General features: G+C 37.6%; 1 long non-coding RNA gene across 1 annotated transcript in view; it reads left to right on the top strand.

Moving 5' to 3' along the window:
- Positions 1-15,299, top strand: part of LOC119529468 — a 72,522-nt gene extending 57,223 nt beyond the window's left edge. The window contains exon 3 of the long non-coding RNA XR_005215871.1: positions 14,666-15,299. This is a non-coding gene — a long non-coding RNA (uncharacterized LOC119529468). The remainder of the gene's footprint in view (positions 1-14,665) is intronic.
- Positions 15,300-16,510: the final 1,211 nt, after the last annotated feature.

Raw genomic sequence — 16,510 nt, 5'->3', positions numbered from 1 at the left:
TATCAGACAAAGTAGACTTCAAAAGTAAAACAATTAAAAGAGACAAAGAAGGACACTATATCTTAATAAAGGGGTCAATTCATCAAGGAAACATAAAGATCATAAATATTTATGCACCAATTCATGAGGCAAGCACTGACAATACTGAAAGAAGAAGTAGATAACTCCACAATAATAGCTGGAGATTTCAATACACCACTCTCATCAATGGATAGAATATCTAGAGAGAAGATCAACAAGGAAACAGATATGTTGAATTGTATGGTAAATGAACTAGACTTGACAATCATTTATAGAAAACTGCACTGCACAACAGCAGGATACACATTTTTCTCAAGTACTCATGGAATGTTCTCCAGGATAGACCACATGTTGTGTCACAAAGCAAGACTCAACAAATTTAAAAATATTGATATTATAAAAAACACTATCATGGATCACAATGGAATGAAGGTGGGAATAAATAACAGGCAGAAGATTGTAAAATTCACAAATATATGGAGACTAAAGAACACACTGTTAGAAAACCAGTAGCTAAAGGAAAAAATTAAAAGAGAAATTAGTGAATATCTTGAGGCAAATGACAATGAAAACACAACATGTCAAAACTTATGGGATGCAGGAAAGGCGGTGCTGAGAGGAAAATTTATTGCCCTAAATGCCTATATTAAAAGAAAAGACAGAAAAATTGAGGAATTAACTGTCCACCTTGAGGAACTTGAGAAAGAAGTGCAAAGTAACTGCAAAGCAAACAGAAGGAAAGAAATAACAAAGATTAGAGCAGAAATAAATGAAACTGAGTACAGGAAAACAATAGAGAGAATCAGCAAAACCAGAAGCTGGCTCTTCAAGAAAATCAAAAAAATTGATGGGTTCTTGTAGTAATCAATATGTTCAAGTGCTGAGTCTGGTGATAAATACACAACTTTATGATCATACCATGAAGAACTGATTGTACACTGTGGATAAATGTATGGTATGTGAATATAACTCTATAAAATTATAGGAAAAAATATATATAGGAGTAAAAGTGTTGAAGAAAACATGGTGAGAAGGATGTACCTATCTACTGTTGATGAACAGGTAGAATGGTGTAGCCTTTCTGAAGTTCAGTGTGGTGGTTCCACAAAAATTCAAGTATGTGGGGACCATAGGGTCCTGCAACCTCATTATGGGGTATGTCATTTGAAGATCTGAGATCAGAGACATGAATGGACATTTGCAAACTGTTGTTCATGGCAATGGTAATCATGATTTGCAATGGGTGGGGTGACCTAAGGGTCCACAGACTGAGGAACAGAATGGTGAACTGTGGCATATGCATACAATGGAATATTGAGCAACTATGAGAAGGAGTGAAGCTGTGAGACACACAATGAGGTGAATGAATCCTGTACACAGTATTTGAGTGAAGTACACCAGAAATAAAGGCAAACAATATAGTGCCTCACCCATATGGACAAGCTACAATTTTTAAACTCAGAATTGAATCTTAGAGCATAGCCTAACATGGACATGATTACTGTAATAGTTCCTAGATTGTAAGCTCTTACAGCAGTCAACTCTATTCTTGAACTGTAATGCCTATCTCTAAACTTTGAGATGCTGATCCCTTAGTGTATAACCTGATTGGTCCCTGGAACAATGCGCATCTCTGAGACACCTGAAAATCAGAGCTAGAGCTTGCAGATATGAATGTTAGTATTAATGCATGCAGCAACTGTTAAAAAAAAGGTGAAAAAAGACCAGACTTCAATTAGTGATATGAATGAAGCAGATCTGGTTAAGACTAGGGCAAACCAGGCCAAAGGGTAATGAAACTGACTGTGTTTTAAAACTTAAACTTCCATGTGAGACCAAGGGAAGAGATGTCTATTTGGTGCAGGATCTATATTTTCTAAACTGTATAACTCTACAGTCAGTTTGTTCAAACACCACAATTACATGGAACTTTGAATAGGAAGTGAGGTATGTTAGGTTAGTATAGGTTAGAGTGAAATAGTGATACACCCCAAAGTAATTTGGGCAGAGAACAAAAAATATAGTTACAGCCACTCCTTCTGCCCCACCTCAAGGAGCTGGGGGAAGGTGCAGAAGTGTTGGACTTCCTCACCTGGACTGGTGTCTATGTTGTCACAAACATTGGGACTGGCGGTTTGATGTGCTGAGTCCTCTATCATGGGACTTGCCCTTATGAAGCTCGTTACTGCAAAGGAGAAGCTAAACTTGCATATAATTTTGCCTAAGCATCTCCCCCTGAGTACCTCTTTGTTGCTCAGATGGGGCCCTCTCTCTCTCTAAGCCACCTCGGTGGGTGAACTCACTGCACTCCCCCTATGTGGGACCAGACTCCTAGGGGTGTAAATCTCCCTGGCAACACACGATATGACTCCCGGGGATGAATCTGGACCTGGCATCATGGAATTGAGAGTACCTTCTTGACCAAAAGGGGGATGCAAAATGAGATGAAATAGTTTCAGTGGCTGAGAGATTTCAGATGGAGTTGAGAGGTCACTCGGGTGGACATTCTTATGCACTATATAGATAACACCTCTTACGTTTTAATGTATAAGAATAGCTAGAAGTAAATACTTGAAACTACCAAACTCCAAGCCAGTAGTTTGGACTCCTGAAGATGATTATATAATAATGTAGATTACAAGGAGTGACACTGTGATTGTGAAAACCTTGTAGATCACATTCCCTTTATCTAGTGTATGGATGGATGAGTAGAAAAATGGGGACAAAAAGTAAATGACAAATAGGGTGGGACGGGGGGATGGTTTGGGTGTTCCTTTTTTACTTTTATTTTTTATTTTTACTCTGATTTTCTCTGATGTAAGGAAAACATTCAGAAATAGACTGTGGTGATGAATGCATAACTATATGATCATACTGTGAACAGTTGATTGTATACCATGGATGATTGTACGGTATGTGAATATATATCATTAAAACTGAATTTAAACTAACTAACTAACTAACTAACTAACTAACTAAATAAATAAATAAATAAAAGGGGGGCTCACAAACAGAAGGACCTCAGAGCTGTAGCTGAGAATCACATTTTGAAGATGGCTGTTGGAAGCTGATACAGACAATTTGGAGAAAGCCATTTTTCAATGCAACCTGGGAGCAAGCAGACACCAGTCATGTGCCTACCCAGCTAACAGAGGTTTTCCAGATGCCATTAGCCATCCCCCAGTGAAGGTGCCAGGGTTTTGGGTTTTTGATGCCTTACCTTGGCCATTTTATGGCCTTCGGACTGTAACTTTGTACTCAAATAAACTCCCTTTATAAAAGCCAAAAAGAAAAAAAAAAAAAAAAAAGAAGAAATAAATGAAACTGAAAACAGGAAAATAATGGAGAGAATCAACATAACCAGAAGCTGGCTCTTTGAGAAAATCAACAAAATTGATGGACTCCCTAGGTAGGCTAACCAAAAAAAAAAAACAGAGAGCAAGAGAGCAGATTGAAATACATTCACTCAGAAATGTGAAAAGAAGCATAACTACTGACAATGCAGTAATAAAGGAGATAACAACAATATGAGCAATTATATGTTAATAAACCAGACAACTTATTGAAAATGGACAACTTCCTAGAAAAGCATAAACAACAAACATTGACCCAAGAAGAAATAGATGACCTCAACAAACCAATCACAAGTAAAGAGATTGAGTCAGACATGAAAAAGCAGCCCAAAATGAAAAGCCCAGGACCAGATGGTTTCACATGCCAATTCTACTAAGCATTCAAGAAAGAATTAATACCAATCATGCTCAAACTCTTCAAAAAAATGCAAGAGGAGGGAAAGCTACCCAACTCATTCTATGTAGCCAATATCACCCTAATACCAAAATCAAAGATACTACAAAAAAAAGAAAATTATAGACCAATCTCTTTAATGAACATAGATGCGGAAATCCTCAACAAAATACTCTCAAATTGAATCCAGCAGCAAGTTAAAAGAATTATACATCATGACCAAGTGGGATTTATTCCAGGTTTGCAAGGCTGGTTCAACTCAAGAAAATCAATTAATGTAATACACTATATCAGTAAATCAAAGCAAAAGAACTGCATGATCATCTCGATCAATGCAGAAAAGGCATTTGATAAAATTCGTCATCCTTTCTTGATGAAAACACATCAAAAGATAGGAATAGAAGGGAATTTTCTCAATATGATAAAGGCAATATATGAAAAACTCATGGGTAACATCATACTCAATGGGGAGAGACTGAAAGCTTTCCCTCTAGGATCACAAATAAAACAGGGATGCCCACTGTCACCATTGTTATTCAACATTCTACTGGAAGAGCTAGCTAGAGCAATCAGCCAAAAAAAAGAAACAAAAGGCATCCAAATTGGAGAGGAAGAAGTAAAACTTTCACAGTTTGCATATGGCATGATTCTATATGTAGAAAATCCAGAAAAATCTACAGCAAAGCTATGAGAGCTAATCAATGAATAAAACAAAGTGGCAGATAACAAGGTCAACACAGAAAAGTCTGTAGTGTTCTTACACATAAGTAATGTGCAACAAGAGGAAAAAATTTAAAAAAAAATTCTATTTACAATAGCAACCAAAAGAATAAAATATTTAGAAACAAACTTAACCAAGGCCACAAAAGACCTATTTAAAGAAAACTACAAGAAACAGCTAAAAGAAATCAAACAGGACCTATAAAAATGGAAGAACATACCGTGTTCATGGTTTAGAAGACTAAATATAATTAAGATGTAAACTCTACATAAACTGATTTATGGATCCAATGCAATACCAATTAAAATCCCAATGACTTGCTTTGCAGAAATAGAAAAACCAATAACCAAATTAATTTGGAAGGGCAGGTTGCCCTGAATAGTGAAAAATACCTTGAGAAAGAAGAATGAAGTGGGATGTCTCACAACACCTGACTTTGAAGCATATTACAAGGCTACAGTGCTCAAAACAGCATGGTACTGGCATAAGGACAGAGATACTGACCAATGGAATCAAATTGAGTGTTCAGAAATTGACTCACACTTCTACAGACACTTGATCTTTGATAAAGCAGTCAAGTGAAAGCAACTGGGAGAGAGCAGCCTCTTCAATAAATGGTGTTTGGAGAACTGGATATCCATTTCCAAAAGAAAGAAAGAGGACTCCTACCTCACACCTTATAACAAAATTAACTCCAACTGGATCAAAGACCTAAACATAAGTATTAAAACCGTAACACTCTTAGAAGAAAACATAGGGCAATATCTTAAAGATTTTGTGATAGGAGGTGGTATCCTAGACCTTACACCCAAAGTGCCAGCAACCATACAACGAATAGACAAATGGGTTCTCCTCAAAATCAAACACTTTTATACATCAAAGCACTTTGTTACAAAATTAAAAAGGAAGCCTACACAATGGGAGACAATATTTGCAAACCACATATCAGATAAGGGTTTAATATCCTGAACATATACAGTGATCCTACAACTCAACAACAGAAAGACAAACAAACCAATTAAAAAATGGGCAAAAGACTTGGACAGACACTTTTCTGAAGAGGAATTACAAATGGCTCAAAAACATATGAAGAAATGCTCAAGTTCACTAGCTATTAGGGAAATGCAAATCAAAGCCACAATGAGATATCATCCAACACCTACCAGAATAGCCATTATCCAAAAAACAGAAAATTATGAGTGCTGGAGAGGATGTGGAGAAAGAGGCACATGTCTTCTCTGGTGGTGGGATTGTAGAATGGTACAACCACTCTGGAAACAGTGTGGAGTTTCCTCAGGAAGTTAAGCATAGATTTGCATATGACCCAGCTATTCCATTTCTAGGTGTAAACTCAAGGAAACTGAAAGTTAAGACCCAAACAGACATTTTAAATCAATGTTTATTGCAGCATTATTCATGATTGCCAAAATGTCCATCAATGAATGAGTAAATAAAGTGTAGTATAAAGACACAATGGAATATTACACAGCTGTAAGACAGGATGAACTCATGGAATATATAAGTGTGAATGAACCTTAAGGATGTTATGTTGAGCAAAGTTAGCCAGAAACAAAAGACAGATACTGTATGGTCTCACTTATATGAACTAACATTAATGAGCAATCTTTGAGAGTAAAAGCTGAGAACACAGGTTATCAGGAGATATAGAGATTGTGCATTTGATGTTGAAGGAGCATAGAATGTTTGACAATATTGATTGTATAGTTCCAGAAATGGATAGCATAATACTGTGTGATGGTAGCACAATATTGTAAGTACACTAAATAAAGATGTCTGTGAGTAAAGGTGAAAGAGGAGGGCTAGAGCATGTATGACACCAGAAGGAAAGAAAGACAATAAAGACTGGGACTGTATAACTCAGTGAAACCTAGAGTGATCAGTGATGTTGACTAAGTGTACAAATATGGAAATGTTACTACATGTTGGAGACCAAATATCAGCCTTGCAAGGTGTTGAAAATGGATGGCATTGGGGAAGGACGTAATCAATGCAAGCTGGAGTCTATGATTAACAGTTACATTGTAAGTGCTTCCGTTAAATATAACAAAGGCAATACACCAAAACCAAATGTTTATGAGAGGGGTATATAAGGAGAGGTATGTGATTCTTGGTAGTGGTGTCATTGTTTGACCTTATTAATGTTTTGTGTAGTATTGTATTTTAAATCTTTTATCTTTTTAATTTTTTTTAAAATCTTTTTTTTGGTGTAATGAATATGTTCAAGTGCTGATTGTGGTGATGAATGCAGAATTATATGATGATATGAACAACTGATTGTATACTATGGATGATTGTATGGTATGTGAATATATCTCTATAAAATTGCAAGGAAAAATATAAGCTGAGGGATGCAAGTGCTGGAGAAATCATGGAGAGAGGGATGTACCTATTTATTGTTGTTGGTGAAGTAGAATGGTGTAGCCTATCTGGAAGACAGTGTGATGGTTCCACAAGAAGCTAAGTATGTGGGTGCCATAAGGTCCTGCAACCTCATTATGGGGTATATATTTGGAAGATCTGAGAACAGAGACATGAATAGACATTTGCACACTGGTGTTTATGGAATCAGTATCCATGATTTGCAATGGCTGGAGGTGGTCTAAGGGTACACAAACTGAGGAAAATAATGGTGAACTGTGGTGTATGCACACAATGGAATATTGAGCAACTACCAGAAAGAGCGAAGCTGTGAAACACACAGTGAGGTGAATGGATCCTGTAGACAGCATTTTGGGTGAAGTACACCAGAAACAAAGGCAAACACTATAATGCCTCATTAATATGGACTAACTACAATGTGTAAATTCAGAATTGAATCTTAGCCTAACAGGGAAATGATTACTGTAATGGTCCCAAGATTGTAGGCTCTTACAGATATCAAATCTATTCCTGAATTGTAATGGCTATCTCCAAACTCTGCAATGCTGATCCCTTTGTGTATAACCTGATTGATCTCTGGAACATTGGATATCTGTGAGACACCTGAAACTCAGAGCTAGAGCTCTGTAGATATGCATGTCAGTATTAATGCATGCAGCAACTGCTTGAAAAAAAAAAAAAAAAGCTGAAAAAGTGCCCAGACTTCAATTAGAGATATGAATGAAGCAGATCTGGTTAAGACTAAGGAAAATCAGGTCAAAGGGTAAAGGTTGACACTGATTGTGTGTTAAAACTTCAACATACATGTGAAAGCAAGAGAAGAGATGTTTATTTGGTGTAGGATCTATTCTTTCTAAACAATATAACTTCTACAGTCAGTTTGTTCTAACACCAAATTTACATTGAACTTTGAATAGGAAGTGTGATATGGTTGGTTTTTATAGGTTTTAGTGAAACAGCAACACATCCCAAAGTAATTTGGGTGGAGAATAAAAATATATATTCGGGGCCCCCTGAGAAGCTGGGGGAAAATGCAGAAGTGCTGGATTTCCTCACCTGGATTGTTGCTGATATACTCACAAACATTGAGGACTGACAGCTTGGTATGCTGAGCTCTCTGTCCTGGGGCTTGCCATTATGAAGCTCTTTACTGCAAAGGAGAGGCTAAACCTCCTTATAATTGTGCCTAAGAGTCTACCCCGAGTGCCTCCTTGTTTCTCAGATATGGCACTCTCTCTCTAGCTAAGCCAACTCAGTGGGTGAACTAACTGACCCCCCACATGGGACCTGAGCCCCAGGGGTGTATATCTCCCTGGCAATGCAGGATATGACTCACAGAAATGAACCTGGACCCAGCATCATGGGATAGAGTATATCTTCTTGGCCAAAAGGTGAATGTAAAATGAAATAAAATTAAGCTTCAGTGGCTGAGAGATTTCAAATGGACTTGAGAGGTCACTCTAGTGGACATTCGTACACACCACATAGATAACACTTTTTAGGTTTCAATGTATTGGAATAGCTAGAAGTAAATACCTGAAACTATCAAACTCCAACCCAGTAGCCTTGACCCAGTAGCCTTGACTCTTGAAGACAGGGGGTGACAGTGTGATTGTGAAAATCTTGTGTATCACACTCCCTTTATCAAGTGTATGGATGGAAGAGTAGAAAAATGGGGACAAAAACTAAATGAAAAATAAGGTGTGATGGAGGAAATGATTTCGGTGTTATTTTTTTAATTTTATTTTTTATTCTTATTCTGATTCTTTCTGGTGTAAGGAAAATGTGCAAAAATAGATTGGGGTGATGAATGCACAACTCTACGGTGGTACTGTGAACAGTTGATTCTACACCATAGATGACTGTATGGTATGTGAATATATTTCAATAAAACTGAATTTAATTTTAAAAAAGGTGCTATCTCAAACATTGTACCACATATCCAGGGTAAGAATCAGATGAAGAAAATATGCAAAATTATGAACAATTAAATATGGTCTGTTACAAAGTTCTAGAATAATATGGAGTAAACAACAAAGAAGATCCTTGACAAAAAACCCTAGGCAGGAGGAAGAAGAAGACCTTCAAGTAAATTCATCAAGATAATCAGCTGCTCAGATAACAGCAAAAAATTACAAGCCAAATAAAGAAACAGGATGATTAAAAAAATTAGATTGTTTGATGAAAATCAGGACCAAGCATACTGGCCTCACCACAAATTAGAACACAAGGGTCTTATGACTGGGAATTATGTAAAAGGTTAAATTCCCCTTTGAAACATAGCAATGTGCTTACAGCATGTGAGGACTTTCCCACATGTGCTCAACAAAGGTGCCCACTACCTCATAGTATGGGGCAGATAGCACAGGGAATCCAGGCTGGGCAATGCTGGCAAATAGTCTATATAGAACCCTTTCCTCTATCAAATAGACAAAACTATGCACTAACATATATAGATATTGCTTCAGGCATTCTGCAGACTTTTAGATGTCAATGAGCAAATCAACTTTCAACAATACAAGGACTTCAGAAAATTTCCTACATGTGTGGGTACCCACAACACATTGACAGTGACCAAGGCACCAATTTTACGAGTCCAGCACTGGATGCAAAAAAGAGAAAGAACCTGTTATTTTCATCTGTCCTGAGAGAGAGGAAGAACAGTATTTTAAATAACAGCTACAGCAGCTATCCCCAAACCACTCATTGCACGGGTGGGCACCTTCTTTACAGGAAGGAACTGGGCTAAAAAATAGTGCACCAATGACTGGACAAATCTCAGCATTTAAACCTTTCAGGACTCCAATGTTCTCTCCATCTGCGATAAGAATAGAAGTAACACCTGAACAAGGTATTTCTCCAGATAGAACAGGAATTTGTATTGAGATTGCCACAGGCCATACCCAAAGGCACCCATAAAATTTGGTAGAGCTTACACTGGTAAACACCTTCCAAGTGGATAGGTATTCCTATTCTTTAGGGACAGGGAAAGGAATTAACAATAACTCTGACTCCTATTTTATATAGTGAGGGTCCCACATTGCTCTAGTCTACAGTGTCCTCTATAGGAGCTGGAGCAGAAGTTCACTCTCATTATGTCTTAATACACAGGCTCCTTTTTATAATGTCCTACCCAATACTGTAGAAACCTTGGTACACCTTTCTGAAGAAGCCATTGTTTGGAACCATCTTGTCAGGAGATGGGCCTGTGACCTGCATATTACTAAACAGTCATGACCTCCCCAAGTTAGTTCCTACTAAAGAGTCATGTATTTTGTCCTTAGGTCAATGTTTCTAATCTTCAGAGCAGAAAGAAGGAAATGAATTCCTGAAATGGGCAACCAAAGTAGCTGCAACTCACAACCAGTCTGACTTGGGCCTGTGAACAGTTGCCATCTTGCACCAGGAATGGAACGCTGTATTAGTTAGGGTTCTCTAGGGAAACAGAATCAGCAAGAGATATCTATAAATATAACATTTATAAAAGTGTCTCACACAACTGTGGGTATGCATGAGTCCAAATACTGTAGGGCAGGCAGCAAACTGGCAACTCCCATGAATGTGTTCAATGAACTCCTCAGGCAACGAACTGGCAACTTCGATGAACTCCTCAGGAAACACTTCACTGGTCAGCCGAAGAAATGAAGTCCTCTACCTGTCTTGCTTAAAAGTCTTCAGCTGATTGGATTAAATTCAGCTGACTGAATCCTTTCATTGTGGAAGACACCCCCTTCATGGATGTAATCAGTCACACCTGCAGCCAATTGACTGATGACTTAAGAAACCAGCCTTCTGGTTCGTTAACCAGCCACAAATGTCCTTGCAGTAATGGTTAGGTTAGTGCTTACCTGACCAGACTCCTGGACACCATCACCTGGCCAAGTTGACACATGAACCTAACCATCACAAACACTTTGGGCAGTATCACTATTTAACCTAACAGAGTAGGTTTTGCAGATCTGCTTTAATAATTTTCCTCTTGACATTAGCAGGCATAGTTATTAGTCTATGTGTCTTGTGTGGATTTTGCCTCCCGATGTGCCCCTCAATTACTGCACAGGGATATTTATAGAAGAGGGGTGGAATGTGAGACCAGAAACCAGAAAAACCGTAAATTCCTAGATAAGACAAATAACAAAACCTGTAGGTGCATCTTAATGTGCTTGTGCATATTCCTAAGCACAATAGCTATCTGTGTAGGACAACTTTGGTTACATATCAGTAACTTCAAAGAAACATGTTTATGATCTTGCAATCCCAACTTGGCTCTGTGACTTCCTTGTCCTTATCTCTATAATGCCCTGTAATCCCCTGGGTGGCACAGAGTGCTGCTCTGAACATCCTGTAGCTGCCAAAGACCAGCTACCTGGTCTGTAATTTCTCAAATAAACTGTTACTATTTTGCCATATGGAGTAGCCTGCGTCATTATTGGGCCTTAAGGGCTCATCAATGTTGGCCAAATCTGTTCTGTAGGTTCATGGCCAGTCGTGGAATCATTCTGGATTTTCAATACCATCACATCCTAAATCTATACTGCCCCATCCAAACTTATTTTCTAATAATTTTGTTTTCTGTTCTTACCTGTGGTCTATAATACTGGAGATGGTGGGGGAGGAGAAAAATCAAGTGAGGTGGGAATGTAAAGTGGTACAGACACTGTGGAAAACAGGGTGGTGGTTCCTCAAAAAGCTAAGTATAGAGTTGCCCTATAATCCAGCAATCCCACAACTCAGTATGTGCCCTGAAGAGCTGAAAGCAGGGACACAAACAGACATTTGCACAGCAATGTTCCTAGCAACATTATTCACAAATGCCAAAAGATAGAAACAACCCAAGGATCTATCAACCCATGAATGGATAAACAAATGTGGTATATACATACAATTAAATATTATTCAGCAATAGGAAGGAAGTCCTGAAGCATGCAACGACATGGATGAACCTTGAGGACATTATGTTGAGTGAAATAAGTCAGACATGAAAGGACAAATATTGTATGATCTCATTAATATGAACTGATTATATTATGTAAACTCATAGATAGAGAATTTAGAATATAGGTTACCAGGGGATGGAATAAAACTAGAGAATGGGGAGTGGTTGCTTAATATGTGCAGAATGTTTGACTAGGTTGAACTTAAACGTTTGGAAATGGATAGAGGTGACAGTAGCATGTTATTGTGAGAATAATTAACAGTGCTGAATGGTGTGTGAATGTGGTTGATAGGGGAAGTTTAGAGTCATATATGTCACTGGAAGGAAAGCCACATGCTAAAATATGGGAATGTGTAACTCAGCAAATCTTGTGTTAGATGATGACTGTGATTAACAGTATAATATAAAAAAAATCTCTTTCATGAACTAGAGCAAATGTAGAAAACTCTTACAGGAAGTTAATAACAGAGTGGTATGTGGGGAAAAACACACCTAATGCAAACTATGAACTACAGTTAACAGTAATATCTTAATTTTCTTTCATCAACAGTAACAAATGTACCACACCAATGCCAGGGTAAATGATGGGGGAAAAAGTGTATAGGATGTTTTGTTTTTCCCTTTTTGTCTGGAGTAATGAAAGGGTTCTAAAATTGATTGTGGTGCTGAAAGCATAACTCTGTGATGATACTCTGAGCCATTGATTGTATAATTTGGATGGATTGTATGATGTGGAATATATCTCAATAAAACTTCATTTAAAAAATCAAGTGAGTATAATGTCATAGAAGACAAGAGAATGTGCAGTCTTGGAGAAGAGGTAACAAACCGAGCACAACTCTTAGAATCAGGGACGCTTCTCCATTATATCAAGAGAAAAGAAGTTGGTTACAGATGCATAAAGGTGTTTGGGTTTGATGAAGGAAGATGTGAGCATTCATATCTGCCAGTGTCTCTTCTCTCAATGAAATATGAAGCAAGATCATCAGCTGAAAGTGAAACTGAAGAAGGGGTTGTGGAAGGTACAAGAAGAGAAGAAAAGGTTTGGAAAGGTGACATGGGGAGAAAATATGCCTACTAGAAAAGCATAGTAGGATTGAAAGGCAATAGCAAAAAACAATTTCAGGTGGTGTCCATAAATGTGATTTAATCCAGATATTTCTGTGACATTTTTAAAAAAGAAAAGCTAATAGAACAAACTCACCAAGCCTAATGCCAAATTTTCCTCTGATAATAAGTATGTTTACTATAGCAATAGAAATATGATAGAACAGATTTGTAGACTACAGGTAGCTATGTAGAAGGAACTTCTGAGAAATGACCCATCCAAAAATATAATTCTATAGGTGAACTTAAGTACTTTGTAGGTATCTAAACAAATAAACTGAATTGCTCAGCTATCCCACCATAAAATTTTATTATATACATAACTAACACTTCTCTAAATCTTAAAAAAAAAGAAGTGTAAACTTTGAAATTATGGTACAAAAATTTGTTGAAATGAAGAGAAGTTTTATGGTGAAAAGTTTCAATAAAAGATATAAAGAGCAAATGGAACAAGAATTGTTTTTTCAGTGTTTCTTCCTCACTGTTTCACAGAATGAAAATGATTAGTTTCCATTAATAATTCATTAACTCATTCCACAAGTATTTACTCGATGTGTGCTAACTAGCATAGTACCACATGACTTGATATGGCCAGTTCAATTTGCCATACATTGCATTGTAGGCATAGCTGGTATTATAATAGCAAACACTCTTAATCCCACCATCCAGAGCTACAGCACCCACTATGCCAAACCACAAGCCACACATGTGTCTATTGAGCACTTGAAATGTGGCTAGTCCATATTAACATGTCTTAGTATGATTTGAAAGGTGTAGTATGAAAAAATAATGTTAAATATATTTTAAATGTTTCTATCAATTACATATTGAAATGACAATATTTTGGATACATTGGTTTAAACAAAATATATGATGAAAATTAGTTTCTTTTTACTTTAATGTGGCTACTAATATATTAAAATTGTACACATGGCTTACATTATGTTTGTATTAGCACTAATCTAGCATTGACTACTTTTAACAATTTCTCTCCTTTTTAGTGCACATACATAAAAAGATGACTGACAAAAATTAATAGACAAGACCTTAGGAACAGTGCCTTTATAACAAGACTCATATTTGTGTGTGTGTGAATATGTGCTGGCAGCCATGGGGATAAGGCCATGGTTAATCTGATCACTAGTCATTCTAAAGCAGGAAAATACTTGGGTCTTAAACAGGAGTGGGGGAATGTTCTAGTCTTGAGGACTAGATGAGGAGGCATGGGACAGCATGTGGGTGAATTATCCTGGCTTTCTGGAGGCAGACTCTTTCATCACTGAGCTTCCAGTATTCCTGTCCTCTCCCATTGCATCATAAATCTCTTATACATCACTTCTTATCCTCTCAGCCTCACCTCAATTCCAGACACTGCTATGGAGAACAATTCTGCACCAGCTTTGACCACCTTCAGTGTGACATTATCTCATTTCAGAGTGTCCCAGGGTTTTTCTCAAACCTCAGAGAGGGACATGCCTGTGAAAGCCTGTTCAGCTCTCACATTTGTGCAACCCAGTAGAGCAAACAGACTATACACCCTGGGGAAACCCTCAATAATTTGAGCAGAAGTGTAAAATGCTTGTCCTTTCATTCCTCAGGTGGATGTTTCTGAGAAATACTATAGGCTCCTCAGAAAGTTCCAGTGGAATAGAACACTATAACCTAAAAGAGGCACAATTCAATAACTCACCCTAGTTTTGCCTTTTTCTTCTTCCTTATTTCTTTCTGCCTAGTCCTTCACTCTTGAGATCACCTCCAGGAAGCTATCTGCATGCAAGATCTTCCCCCAGTCAAGCCTGGAGATGACTGCTGCCCCAGACAGCACCTTGCCTGCAGTTTTATGAGACAACCTGAACCAGACCCATCCATTTAAGCTGCACCAAGATTTCTGAACTACAGAAAACTTGAGATATTATTTTGTTGTTTTAAGTGGTAACTTGGAAGTAATTTGTCATTCAGCAATAGATAACTAACATAATGTCCCACTATGAAAGTCAAGAACTATTGGCAGCCTGATGTGAAGAAGGAGAATGGTGACCCTCTCCAGTCTTAGGGGAGGGGCTAATAAAGCTAGTGTTCCTTCTGAAGACAAAACCCTTCTAACCCTGGGATTGGTGAGGGAACACACACCCATGTGTTCATACACAAAATATACATTGGAACAAAGGCCAAAATATATCTGTATTATGTTCGTTAATCATGTAACCACTTCCTGGTCTCAATGTTGTTAAGAAAACTAATTGGAACATTACTTGAATAATAGTAACAATGTAATTTTTAATACAAAGGGAAACAATACCACTTGTCTCAGGCAAGCATCCTGAGCCCTGACTGACAAATTCAGTTTCCTTCTTAGAAGACTTCAGGACCGGGAAGCACTGTTTCATTCTTTGATTCATTTGCTTGATAATAATTGATGCTTACTCTTTGCCAGGCAGCCTGAAAATACCAAACAAAGAGAGAAAAGCTCTCTGCCTTCATGGAACTTACATTTTAGTGGAGGAGACAGACAAGCAAATATATATGTATAGATTTATATGTATATGTATATGTATGCATAGTGTATGGCAGAGATGATTACTACAAAGAAAAATATAGTAAGATGAAAGGAATATGAATAACAAGGGCTTCTATGAGAGATAGGGTGGTAAAAGAAGGTCTTTCTGAGATGTTGACATTTGAGTAGAGTCTTGAATGAAGCAAGAGGAAAAAAATCACATGATTATCTGGGGAAATAGCTCTCCAGGCAGAGAAGGTGACAAAAGCAAAAATGCTGAAGCAGGAGAATTTGTGAGATGCTTGAGGGGACAACAACATGGCCAAAATATTTGGGGTACAGAAAACTAAAAAAACAGTAGAAAGATAAGATGTTAAAGAGTTAATGGGCAAAGAGGAGCCATTCTTATTGGACCTTTTAGGAAGTAATAAGAACTTTGGATTTTATTTTAAGTTTAGTGGAAAAGGGTTGAAAGGTTTTAAAGCATAAAAATGGCACGGTCAAATTTACATTTCTAATGGTTCCCAAGGGCTGCTGTGTGAAAAAAGAACTGGCTGGGCTGAGTAGGAACGGGAGGCAGGGAATTAAGAAGCTATTGCAGTTGCCAGGATGAGAAAGGATGTTGGTTTGGACTGCAGAGGTAGTACATTTTGAAGTGAGATCTGGCAGGATTTGCTAATGGATTGAATGTGGTGGGAGATTCAGGGCTTGAGCAATGGGGTATGTGGTAATGCCATTAACTGAGATGACATCACTCATGGAAAAGCAGAGAGTGAATTTTGGAAATCATGGCTGTTTTTTAAAGACATGCTCTATTTAAAAGGCCTTTTAGATAATTATGTGGAGCTTTTCAATAGGTAGTTGCATATGTGGGATTATGACTCATTGAAAATGTGAACGGAAATGTAAATGTAGGGGGTGAGGAAACTGGAGAACTATTCTTGTCACTAAATGCTCAGGTGATTATTCCAACTGAAGCCTAAAAAGATTAAGTTGTAGGCTGACTGAGGTGCCTTACAACCTCTGCAAAGGAGGCTGAATTTTAGATAGCAGAAGCTCAAGAGGAATTCAAAGATTTTAG

This window comes from Choloepus didactylus, chromosome 3, assembly GCF_015220235.1.
Source record: "Choloepus didactylus isolate mChoDid1 chromosome 3, mChoDid1.pri, whole genome shotgun sequence".
Taxonomy (NCBI): domain Eukaryota; kingdom Metazoa; phylum Chordata; class Mammalia; order Pilosa; family Megalonychidae; genus Choloepus; species Choloepus didactylus.
Note: the sequence above shows the minus strand (reverse complement) of the source record. Positions and strands in the feature narration are given on the sequence as shown.